This window comes from Manacus candei, unplaced genomic scaffold (assembly GCF_025592945.1).
Source record: "Manacus candei isolate 608988 ecotype Guabito, Panama unplaced genomic scaffold, ASM2559294v1 h1tg000043l, whole genome shotgun sequence".
Lineage (NCBI taxonomy): Eukaryota > Metazoa > Chordata > Aves > Passeriformes > Pipridae > Manacus > Manacus candei.
The window spans coordinates 20994372-21007459 of record NW_026138091.1 but is presented as its reverse complement, the minus strand read 5'-3'; positions in this window follow the sequence as shown (position 1 = coordinate 21007459).

Genomic DNA, 13088 nt, shown 5'->3' with positions numbered 1-13088 from the left:
TAATGCTGCTCCAGCATAAGCTTTATTTAATAAGGTACATCTATAACCTTTTTCCATCAAATATCTGTGCTGTTGTTATTGTCATATATCTAGCAGCTTGTGAATCAGCATGAATGTTACTCATATGCTGTAGTTTTCTGTATCAAAAAGCTAAGATATACATATTTAATATCTTATTAAAAGTCCAGTACATGAAGTAATTATTTCAGGTGTTTATCAACCAAATCTGTCATTTTGTCCAAATATATTTAATACAGTTTGTTTCAAATGTGAATTTCTGGGTTCCTAGTGTAACTCCTACAGCTTTCTGGTTTCGCAGCAAAATACATCAGTTACAAGAAGCTACAGAGACATTACAGCACAGAGAGGAGCTGGAAAGCCTTCGGTTTCTGCCAGCAGAAAATATCCTGTGATGTGACATTAGCAGCGTTAGGAAGAAGCCACATCCATTCCATAGCCTTCCTACTGTGACAGTGTCTGCCCGTACCTTATTGATTGGCATTGGTTATGATACTGTACACAGCATGATCTCTGCAATTTCTCCTCAGGGCAGACTACACAGCCCATAATTCCCCATGATGGGGCACTCACCCATTTTAGTTCTGGTAAAGTGGTGGGATTTTCCAGACTGAACAGAACTTCTTCAGGGTTCAAGCAGTTGTTTATATTCAAAATTATATAGATTACATTTTAATTAACTTCTTAATAAACTGTCTGCAGACTAGCTGGTTCCTTTAATTTGTGGGGGCTTTTCACATGACTAGTTATTTTTTAACAAGCTCTAGTAGATAATTATGGGATATAAAGTATCTCCCCTTACTGTAGTATATTAATTTGATCTTCCTGCTACTTTCCAAAGAAAATGCTAATTTACTGTAACTCCATTTTCTGCATCATGACTGACAGCTTTACCCTCCCTGCCCACTGTCTGCTCTGTTTGGCTCTCAAGGTTTCATCTGGTCCAAGTTTATATAAGGAACTTTGCCTCTTGTCTTTGTCCCCACAAACAAAACAGGTTCAGTCAAGAACTTCAGCTTATAGCTTCAGGCATACTCTAGCAATAGGGGTTTGTGCCAAAATCAGTATTTTATAATATAAACTTGGCATAATGGGAAGTGATGCAACCATTGATATTCTCTATTCAGAGGTAAGTAGCTCGGTGCAGCCGAGATGATACTGGAGACCTCCACACTGCTGCACTAAGACTACAGCAATGTCCAGTGAGAGCTTGGCCAGATGAACCCACTTGTGCTAAGTCATGCAAAAATGCAGACCATTTGCAAGCACATGTGCAGTGGATTAGCCTTACTGATGAGAATATTTCCACTTTTTTTAAGTATGGCTGACTGTGAGGGAAAATAAAATTAAGAAATTGCATCAGGGTTATTGAACCCTGGGAGACACAACCAGCAGCACATGCAGGTTTGCCAAAACTAACAAACCAGCACATGAATTAAAAAAGTTTTGCCCAAGGCTACATTCATAGGATTACAAGAAAAACCTGTTATGTTGATAGATGAGAATCCAGCTCTTCATTACATGTGCTGCATGTAATCCTACCCTAATAGCTCTTCTGGGGGGAACATCACTTACAAAGCTCAATGTTTGTAGCCAGGAATGGAGGGACATGATTTGCAGCCACTATACAGCACTTAACCACAGTATCTCCCAAAGGCATATTTTCTTTCTGGGTTTGGGCATCTTTCCAGATATAAGTCAGATGCGAAATGCTACCTGTGTAACATAAAGCTATAAATAGGTTTAGTGTGGAAGAGACCTCTTGAGATCATCTAGTCTGTCCTCCCTGCTCTGAGCCTGTACAACAGGGTCAGGTTGCTCAGGGCCATGTACAGTTGGACTTTTCAATAGTTCCAAGGATCGGGAGTCCACAGCTTCTCTGGGCAACCCCTTCCAGTGTTTGACCACCATTATGGTCATTTCTTTTCTTACACCTAATTAGAATTTCTATTGTTCAAACTTGTGTCCTTGTCTTCTCAAAGGTAAAGAGAAAAATGTTTCTTCAATAGTCTTCTGAAATAAAAAATAAAGCCAAATAAAAAAGAATTAATTTTGTCTAAGCTGTCTGAAGGAAGCAGAAATTCCTTGCAATATATCTGGGAGGATCTATTTGCAATTTTTTTCCTTTACTGTAGGACTGATAATTACTAACTATCTCTGGAACAAGATAGAATTCATATTATTTCAAATCTTTATCAGCTTAGTTTGCCTCGTGATAATTTTAGTCATCACATTTGCTTGCACACCATTTAAACATTAAGTCAATAGAGCTCCTCAAGAGGATGTAAATTACAGAAAATATATTCATTATTCCAGTTTTGAACTGTAATTTTAGTTGCTTCCAGGGCACGAGAGGCTAGGACACTCAGATAGTCTTAAAATCTAGATAACACAGATGCTGACAGCAAAAATTATAGTCATACTTAATGACCTTGCATGGCATTGCTCAGCGCTCCAGATTCCTGGGGAACTATTTCCTGTTCCTTCTCAGACCAGGCAGGTTCTTGCCTTTGTCCCATACCACAGACAAGCTAACAGCCCTTTGGAGAGCTGGGACAAGGCTATTGAGTGGACTAGAAGGAATTCACTGTTTGTCACTTACTTCTAAGCATTGGGCAGTTTGGTTGTAGCAATGGTTCAGCCCCAGCTGCTGGACATAGAATCATAGAATCATTTAGGTTGGAAAGGACCTATAAGATCATTGAGTCCAACGGTTGACCCAGCACTGCCAAGTCCACTACTAAACCATGTCCTTAAGTGCCACATCTTCAGGTCTTTTAAATACCTCGAGGGATGGTGATTGTAGGGATAGTTTGATTTTCGGAAGAATTTGTAATGGGAAAGCTAGGAACTCAGTTTTCCCTAAGAAGGCTTTCTGCCTAAATGGTAAGTCTTTCTCAAAGGCAGTTTCAATGATTTCTCTCTCCAGGCTAAACCACTCCAGTTCCCTCAGCTGCTCGTCATCAGACTTGTGCTCCAGACCCTTCACCAGCTTTGTTGCCCTTCTCTGGACACGCTCCAGTACCTCAATATCTTTCTTGTAGTGAGGGGCCCAAAACTGAACACAGCATTCAAGGTACAACTTCACCAGTGCTGAGTTACAGGAATCCTGAAGAAAAGAGCACTGGCCCGTGGGGCAAAGGAACCTGCAGCTGGTGTCACTGTGAATTTGGAGGTGCAAACACTGCAACAGCAGACAGTCTGCTAGCACACAGCAAACGACACTCCGGACATACTGGGCTGGGCAGGTGATGGGTGCAGTGTGCACGCAGAAGTTGGAAGAAGTCTCATGTGTGGCAGATTTCATGCACTTCCGTCAGGAACACAGCAGTCCTACCACAGTGTGCAGCACAGGCACTGCCTGCTGCTGCTGGTTCTGATGTGCAAAATCATGTTTCCACTGTACCACATAATACCTGTGGCACCAATATTGCCTATTGCTGTGAAGAACTGACTCTTTCTCAATATATTTGAATTCTAATTTTTTTGAGAAATGCTGCAAAACTTTTTCCTTTCTCAGCTCTACTTCAATCACTTCTAAATCTCTGAGTTGAAACAAAGCCGAAATATTCTTGTATAAGCTGTAGTCATAGGGGAAAAGATGATTATGAATTCTTGAACAGTAAAAACATGATTTTCTATTTTAACTCTTTCTCTTTGTTGCTATGCTATTTTTTAAAAAAACTTTATTATAAACTTGGCAAAGCACTGGTTTTATTAGGAGTTTATATCTTGTTGTTTCAGAAATATATATTTTGGCATCCATGAGAAAAAACTAATGCCAGAAAATCTCCATTTGTACATACGTGTTTGCAAACATTAGACAGCAAAAGCCACTGAAGATTGTATTCAGTTTCTGCATGGCCTTTTCTGGGATATTTTCTACTAAAAATGAAGAATGTTACCAGCTGGACATTAAGTCCTTCCAATATCCAGTTCAGTTCACTCTGGAACATCTCTTGAGGGTAGGCCAATGCCCAAATTCATATGCAGGCAGCATCTGCCAGAAGATGTGACAAAGGCTGCCTGACCTCCACAATTCAATATACAAAAAATAATTGACCTTCCAAGGCAGGTAGATATTAGCAAGAAACCACACATCTGCACATGTGGATGAGACAACTCCCTCCACTCCACACATGCTGCCTTGTCTAACAGGCTCCAGTCCACAGTTGTCGATAGTCATGCTATGCCTAACAGTCTTGTGGCAATTGGTAGGGCAAATCTACCCCCTCTATGGGAATGCAGAGCTGCTCCCAGGAGGACACTTCCTGTGGTGCATTGTGAGACTTGGATTTTTGTAGCAGGCTCAGGGGCAGAAGTTGTGTCAGTCCGCCAAGGCATATGGCTTTGCAGGGCCTGCACACTGTGGTTGTGTTTACTGGCAGCTGTGGTTTGGGACACTGGATCAGAGGGACAGTTCATCATTGTGTGAAGGCATTGAGTATGGAGACTGAACACAGAGCATATGATAAATCTGACAAACAAGGCAAATGCTGCATTCTCATCCATCAACACTTAAGGAACAGCAGAACAAGACACAGCATGGTAGGTGGGACAATACTGCCTTGCTGACATGGGATGACCAGTAATGGCTCCACAATGTCTGGAGGATGGTATGCTGCAAGGGAGGTGCTCTAGCCTTTCGAGGCCATGGTACATGACTGAAGAAGTCGTGACTGAAGCCACAAATGGGCTGTCAGCAATTTTCTTTGCAGATCAGTACATTTAGAAGATTCAGGGTGGGGTTGTCCTGTGCATGTGGAACACAAAAGCAAAATGGCACTGGCTTGAAATCACCTGGATGTCAAGACTGTACATACAGCCATGACTTGTTTTGGTTACAATCCATAACTGCAAAACGAAAGGTAAATATTTTTTTGTGGAGCAGAACCTACATGCTTATGGATCCCTTAACCAAACAATGTGGTTTCATAAGAACTACAGACTTAAGGCTAAAGCAGGCAGTGGAAATTAGGGATGCCACATGTGCTCAAATTCATACCACATCTGACAATTCTAATGAGTAATTGCTCACTGCAAATGCATGTGCTGTTTTGTGGATTGTGAACTGTTGTTAGACATGTTATACTGATATCTTACAAATTTTAAAGTGCTTTTGCCTTTTGGGGCTTTTTATTTGAGCACTACAGGGATGAGGGTGCTGTTAATCTTTATGGAGTATTTTGTGCCTAATTAATTGTAAGGACCTAGGTAGCTGAGGGCTTTTCTTTACAGAATAAGATATCAATTAAAATGTAAATCTTTACAATTGCTGTCTTGGGGACATAGGGATCCCTATAATTGAACTGTGTAGATTACTCACTCTGTTCAAGTACATTAATAATAATATGTTGGCAGAGCTGCTCCTTCTTAATTCCTTACAATTAAATGGACAGTACCAAGTGTTAAAAACAAATGATGACCTGTGTTCATTTTGTCACTGTATTCAAGAGGGTTAAAATAGTTGTGTAGTTAGAACAGGTGATTGATAATAACAGTTAACGGTGCCTATCAAAAAGCCTGCAAACTGCATGAACAAAAACTGATGAAAAATGCAGGAGTTTCACATACCTCCTTGTTCCTTTTCATTTCCTTTCCCTTTTGCATCTTTACTTGGACATGTGATGCAGGGCTGGCTACAGATTACCTGGATGAGAACTGTTTCCCCCTTTCATTTGCTTGAGCTGTCCCTGGAATTGCCTTTTGTCAGTAGCAAAAATGTAAGCATCTGTTAAGCATCTGCAGAGGAATGTTTGCAGTGAAAAACACATGAATCTCTCCAGAACAAGACAGAGACATCTGACCCCCACTGCAGGGAGAGGGGAGCTGTGTACTCATAACTCCATACATGATCACAGATCAGTAAGAAAATGCTGGAAGCTGCTTAGGGTGGTTGTGAAGGTGTTGCTGCCCCTCACCTCACCTCGACTCTCCTTATTCCACAAACCTGTGTGAAGTTCTCTCTCTGTTTCTCCTGCACTGCTCTCCCTCCTGGAACACAGCCTCTCTCTTTTGCCTCTGCGGCAAAATATTTCACAGCTCTCTTCCTAAAGCCCCTCCAAGGTAGCAGCAGGATGCTCAGCCTTCTGGCAGCACAGTTTATCTTGCAGATCTCAGAGTTCCCAAAGAACCCATCCAGCTAGAATTCCTTAACAAACATGCAAGAAAAGGAATCCCTCCAGTAATACTTCTGTACGACAAGATATAGGCTTAAAACCTTCCTCTTAATACACCATTTATTTGAATGCTGAAGAAATAGCAACACAACAATTTAGCATAATGGAATGGTCTGCATAACTGTAAAATTACAACACTAGTGTTTTTCTTTGTTTTCCATTGAAGAAAATTCTGACATCCTGTAGCAGAGGAGACAACATGATATCCTAGAGGTTAGAGCACTTCCTTGTAAGTGAAAAATCTGAGCCCCCTTCAGCCTGAAGAAATTTGAATCTGTTGTTCTTAATAAAGTTCTCAATAAAGCATGAGGTGTTCACCATCCACCCTGCTGCAGAGCCAGTGTGCAGCAGAGTGCAAGAAATGGGACTAGGGAGAGGGGACAAGATATAGGGGACGTGTGTGTAGTATGGCAAGATGAGGATCCCCAGCAGTTTATTAGTTCTGAAGAGTTTGGTTCCTTGCTCCAGATTATGTATTTTAGCTTGTGATGCTCAAACAAGCAGGACTAGCAGCAAATATCCCTTCACTTAGGGTTTAATAAGAAAAGAGCCATCACCATGTCCTCTGTACTTCCTTGTTCACTTGCATTACAGAGTTTACTTCAACTTTAAATGTTCCTTGCTACAATGAACTGGAATTATGACTGCCTTCCATGTGATATTTAATACCCTGCCTGGCAGGATGAAGCCTTTACTTTGCAAGCTTCAAAGTGGAATTTGAAAGAATGTTGCTGATTGCAGTCTGTATTGAGCAAAGCCGTTCAGCGTGTGCTTTGCTTTCTTTTATCAGAATTTAAAATTTTGAAGCAAGAAACTAAAACAAGCAACAAGCTGTCTTCTGACTACAGAAAGATACAAGTGTAAAGACACCATCCAGTCAGTATTGTTGTGGTTTAACCCCAGCTGGCAGCTCAGCCCCATGCAGCCACTCACTCACTCCTCCACAGAAGAATGGGGGAGACAGCCGGAAGAGTAAAAGTGAGAAAACTCGTGGGTTGAGATAAAGACACTTTAATAGGTAAAGCAAAAGCCACACACACAAGCAAAGTAAAACAAGGAATTTATTCACCACTTCCCATGGGCAGGCAGGTGCTCAGCCATTCCCAGGAAAGCAGAGCCCCATCACATGTAACGGTGACTTGGGAAGACAAACGCCATCACTCCAGACATTCCCCTTTCTGCTTCTTCCACCAGCTTTATATACTGAGCATGGTGCCATATGGTATGGAATATCCCTTGGGTCAGTTGGAGTCTCAGCTGTCCTGGCTGAGTCCCTTCCCAACTCCTTGCGCACCCTCAGCCTCTTTTCTGGCAGGGTGGTATGAGAAGAGGAGAAGGCCTTGACTGCTGAAAAGGTGGTAAGCACTGCTCAGCAACAATGAAAGCATCACTGTGTTATCAACACTGTTTTCAGCACAAATACAAACCAGGGCCCTATACTAGGTACTGTGAAGATAATTCAGACTACCCCAGCCAAAACCAGAACAAATACCCAATGCATTTATGTCTTTAGACTCCTCTGAATCCATACAATCTGCCAAAATTAAATTCAAATAGATTTTAAGATGCTGTTTTCTTGTTGACTTTTTTTTTTGTTTTCCCCTTGGTATTAGTTTCTATACCTTCAATAGGTTGAATGTGTCTTTAGTCTCACACTGGTCATTCCATCTCCAGGTCCCATGCACTATCATGCCAACCTTTTTAACATGGATGCATTTCCTGCCACAAGCAATCCATATGCAGCTGCAGTCTCTGCTATGGAAGCATTTCAGCACTTGTGTCTCACTGTCTTCAGCCACAGTATTGAGCCCCCACAAAACTTCCACGTTTGGACTCCACATAGCACCACTGCAAGCTCTCTTGACTCCACAGTGATCGGTGTCATAATGACAGCAGAATGAAAGCACTAGGACCACATCACAGGACACCAAAGTTCTCCCTGTTTCATTTTCTTCATTGTTGTGAATAATCACTTGGCATATTTGGGGGAAATTAAATGGTTTTAGTTTTTTGCATACAAAATAGCTTTTAAAATAATGATCATGGTATCTTATGTGTCTGACTCTTCTCTCTTAGACTGGAGACCTTACCTGTAACTGACTAACACAAGAGACTGATACTACCTTAATTGGCTAATGAACAAATGTCTAATATTAGCAGGACTCATTCACAACTGTATCACTATGAGCACAGCAATTCTGAGTTCCAGTTATATTGCCTGTTACCTCTAGTACTAAGTGACAATTACTATGAAGAAATCAACTAAATCACATGCAAGCTCCATCACATTACAATTCTATTGCCTTTCCTTCTACACTTAGTATTAGGGCATAACCCCATCCCTTCGCAGCCCACCCTTGCATACCAAGTCTTTTGGACATAGACCTGATTAGAGTCCAGCAGGTTGTCCCAAGTGTGTTGTCCACCACCCATAGGTCAGCTTTACCACTGGAGGTATCCACACTTCTACAACCAGAATATCCCACGCCTCTTTGTTCTCCACAGAATTATACCTAATGCCTATTTTTAAATTATTTCCTGGGTTTTTTTCCTATTTAATTATTTTAATTCCTAGTGTTTATTTTCCTAAGCCCACCTTGTCAACAACCTTGCATCTCTATTTCTCTGCCTAGAGTCCTCCCACAAAAATGGGACCTATTTAATGACCTGCCTCTAATTATTTTTCCTCATTAGTGCCAATTCTGCTACATCCACCTCCAAATTTGATATTTCTAACACTGTTATCTAGGCAGTTTTGACACAATGTGGTATTTGCTCATCCTATTAATCTAGATAGTCCCAAGACTCCCTTCAGCCTGTTTCATTCAAGCTGATTACATTTCATCTATACCATATGCTTTTTGAACAGAAATATGTTATCTTACTTTAGCCTTGACTTCCCTACTTACTCTTGATTTATGCAGAGACAGCTTGCATACCAGAGCAACCCTTTTTGTGCTCACACAACCTCTTTGCCCTTGAACAGCTTCAGTCATCCTCCAGGTTCCTATGGCAGCATTAGCCCATTTTGAAGCCATGTTTGAGCCTCTGGCTCAGTAAGGCTGGAAGGAATGTCCGTTGAGGAGTGGCTGAGTCCTTCAGGCTTGTCTAATTCGGAGAAAAGCAGGCTGAGGAGTGACCTCATTGCTACTGAGGAGGGTATGTGGAGAAGGGATGCTGATCCCTTCTCCCTGGTATCTGGTGATAGGTCCCATGTGAATTGTTCACAGCTACACCAGGGGAGGGTTAGACTGGACATTAGGAAGCATTTCTTACCAAGAGAATGGTCAAACACTGGAAGAGGCTTCCTAGAGAGGAGGTCGATGCTCCAAGCCTGTCAGTGTTTAGAGGTGTTTGGACAATGTCCTTAATAACATGCTTTAACTTTTGGTCAGCCCTGAAGTGATCAGGCAGTTGGACTAGATGTTCATTGAAACTGAAATGTCTGTTCTACTCTAAACAACCCCAGAAGAGACCCAGTATCAAGGAGATGTGCATTGCAGCAAAAAATACTTCACTGATGTCAGCAACAGTATCACACCTTACTGTTAAGAGTCACTTTTTCTTTCCTGGAAGCGCAGAGCCTCCTGTTACTGCCAAAACCTCATTTCAGTGCCAGCAGCCACAGCCAGACTGCATTGCCAGTTGCCACTTTTCACTATCATCCAGCATCTCACTTCACTTTACCACCAAAATCCTAAGTGCTAAGACCCACTGTCACAGCTTATCTGCCACCTGCCCGTTCCCATTGCCAACCCTACAGTCTTGTCTCACTGGGAGCATCTGCAAAGGCATGGCTGCTCTCACCAAAGGTGTGACTTCTGCTCACACAGACAGACAGCAGCACTGCAGAGCTGTGGCAGCACTAACTCCAGTCTGGCCTAGTGAGAGCATCCCTGACACCACAAGGAGTAGCTGGTCTGTGCGAGGGCCACACCACCCCTAAGCCACTGCTCCATGAGTGATGTGATTCCCAGACTGGGTTGATAAGGTAAAGACCACATGGATTAGGGTCACAGCCTTGGCTGAAGGCAAGAAACGCTCCACAAGTACTTCCCAGTCCTTCTGCTCCCTGACAGTGTTATCAGAGAAGCTGCGTCCTTTCCATAAATTCAGCCTGGGGAATGCATGAAGGAGTCATGGTAGCACAACTGATGTTAAAGCTACCAGATTAAAAGGCAGCAATTCCTAAGTGACTGAGAACTGACTAGAACAAGGACAGCACACAGTCACCCTTAGGGAGATGGCTAAGCTGGGACAAGCTGTAATATAAGAGATAGTGAGTGGGATTCATGTGTAAACTCTGGACACCCACAGTGTGGAAATGATTCATCTCATTTTGAAGAGGACATCTACACTTGGTCACATGAACTGCACCATTACATTTAGCTGTTTCTCATCCTACATGATTCAGGAATAGTGCTCTGCAGTATCTTGCTCAGATGCCTTCATGTTTGAATAGATAAATCTCACACTGCATCTAGAGGTAGTAAACCCTCTGCTTAGAAGGCAAATTCTACATGCTACTGGTCTGTCCCCCTGTCAGAACTTGTAATCAGTCTTTCATTTTTTCTCACTTGCTTTTGAATTCTAAACCTTCAAAGCTTCAGAAAACAGGATTTTAAAAAGGCACACACTTTACCTTCAATAAACAATATTTTCTATATGATAACAACAAATTATTTATTCAAACTGTCTAAAAAAATAATACTTCCTTTTTTGATCTTTTGTTAGAATTAATTAGAATTCCTTCACATGACTTTCTACTTTGATCTGTAAATCAATTTCTGACCCTACCAGCAGCTTGTGAAATATTTATTAGCACAGGAATATTATCACAGCCTGATTATTGTCTAGATCACCCATCTAGCAGCATACATACCAGCATGTTATTGCTGAGAAACTTGGCTGTGGTGTTTGTCTGTAAATTATGACAGTAATTTTCCATGTCCCGCTCTCTGCCCTACTACAGGTTTCTGTTTACCCATGTTTTGGTCTGACAGTGCTGTTCCATCTTGTCTGTCTCTTTGGCTTGCTGTACAGACATAATCTTGCCAAGCAGGGTTATAAAATCAATATGGCTAAATCAAATAATGGTATTATAATGAAGCAAGCTTCAAAAGATAAATTTTATTCACTCGTGGATGTCATATTTATTTTAAAAGTAGAGTGTCTGATTTACAGTTATTCTTCTATGCCTTGCATATTAAATGTGGAACTAGATACAATTTAGGGGGAAGATATAATAGATGTCTACAAAAGCATATGCATCATGGAATAGATGGACAGGTATTGATCCAAATACCTTCCCATTAAGGCACATCTAATTTGATGATTTGTTTATGTTTGAAACAAACAGAACAAGGTGGTTTTGACACAACAGGCTCTAAACCTGTGGAATTCCTTAATAGAAGAGGCTGCAGATGCCAGAAATTTGCACAGTCCCAACAGAAGACCAGAAAAAATATCCTAAGAAGAGATTATTAAATTAAGGGGTTATTAAATGACCTCAAGCTCAGGAAATTCTCTCAACATTGTTGGCAGCTGGGACGGTGCTAGGGAACAGGCATGCCTTATTTTAACACTTCTTTAATTGACCACTTACAGCCACACTTGGAGATATAAGGGACTAGATGTCTTCTCCTAAGTTCTTAAAATTTGTACATGCTTACACCAAGCTTCCTCAGAAATGATTACTGGAGCTGGCATTATTTCCTCATGGAAAAACATAAGGAAGCATCTAGAGTCAGCATCTAGATAGCAGACAAATGCTAAGGGCTTAGGCAGGGGAAGATAGGAGGAATTAAGTAACTGGATGGGCAAAAGAGAGGATTCAAAAGGGGATGACATAATAAGGATTGGGGAAATGGTCTTTCAGCCATATTCTCCGTGAGCAGGACAAGTCTGTCAACAGTAGAAAAAAGCATGGTGAAACGATGACGATATTGAAAGTTTGAGCAAAAGTTTTTTCAGAAGATCAGCTGTACTTCCTCAGTACTACTGTACTGTACTCTCCTATGCTCAATATCACCCCTCTGGCAACAGCAATAACAAGGGCATAAGGTATTTTGGTTCTTTGTTGTTGGAATGGAAAGCCTGTATATTACGGGCTGATAAAATACACAGCCCAAATAAAGCTATAGCAAGAGAAATTGGTGCATCTAGCCCTTATTGCAGATAGGGGGCATTATTGAGCCTTGAAGCCTGACGCAGCAACTGTCCCTACTTCTCCTCACATGTGGGGGACAACACAAGCTATACTCTATTCCCAAGATCACTGCACCAGGATCCTCACTGCTCTGTCTCCTGCCTTGCTCTGCCTGCTCTGCTGCCTGGGATACTCCTTGTGACCAAGAAGACCACACTGCAAGCACCCACTGTACCTGGACAAGGGGGTAAGAAGAGAGTACCTCTCCTCCCTGTCTTCTGCCCATGAGGCAGACACTGTTTGTTGGTCATTACAGAAATCCAGCAGAGGTACAGAGCCCATAGAGGATGAGAAGCAGGGAAAATGGAACAAGTGATGGTAACAGCTTCAAGTTTAGGCTCTCTTGCCTTCTGATCCTTGGTGATCTTCAGGAGCATGTGGCACCAACAGTTTTGCGTCTGCTGCCTGGAGCCTTCTGTAACAGTTCGTTTGGATACATGTCCGGAATAAAGACAAGTGCCAGAAATATTCAAACACACAAAATATCTTTTATTACAGTGAGAATAAAAATAATAGTAATAAACTTAGCAAGAGGAATTAAAACCTAAAAAAGGATACAAAATAGCTACCTTATCGGGTGGCATTAAAACAAATACTACGAACAGCATTTAATACAGTATTAACTAGTGAAAAGGGATACCAAAAAAGGATCTTAACACAATATTATGGATAACACGATATTG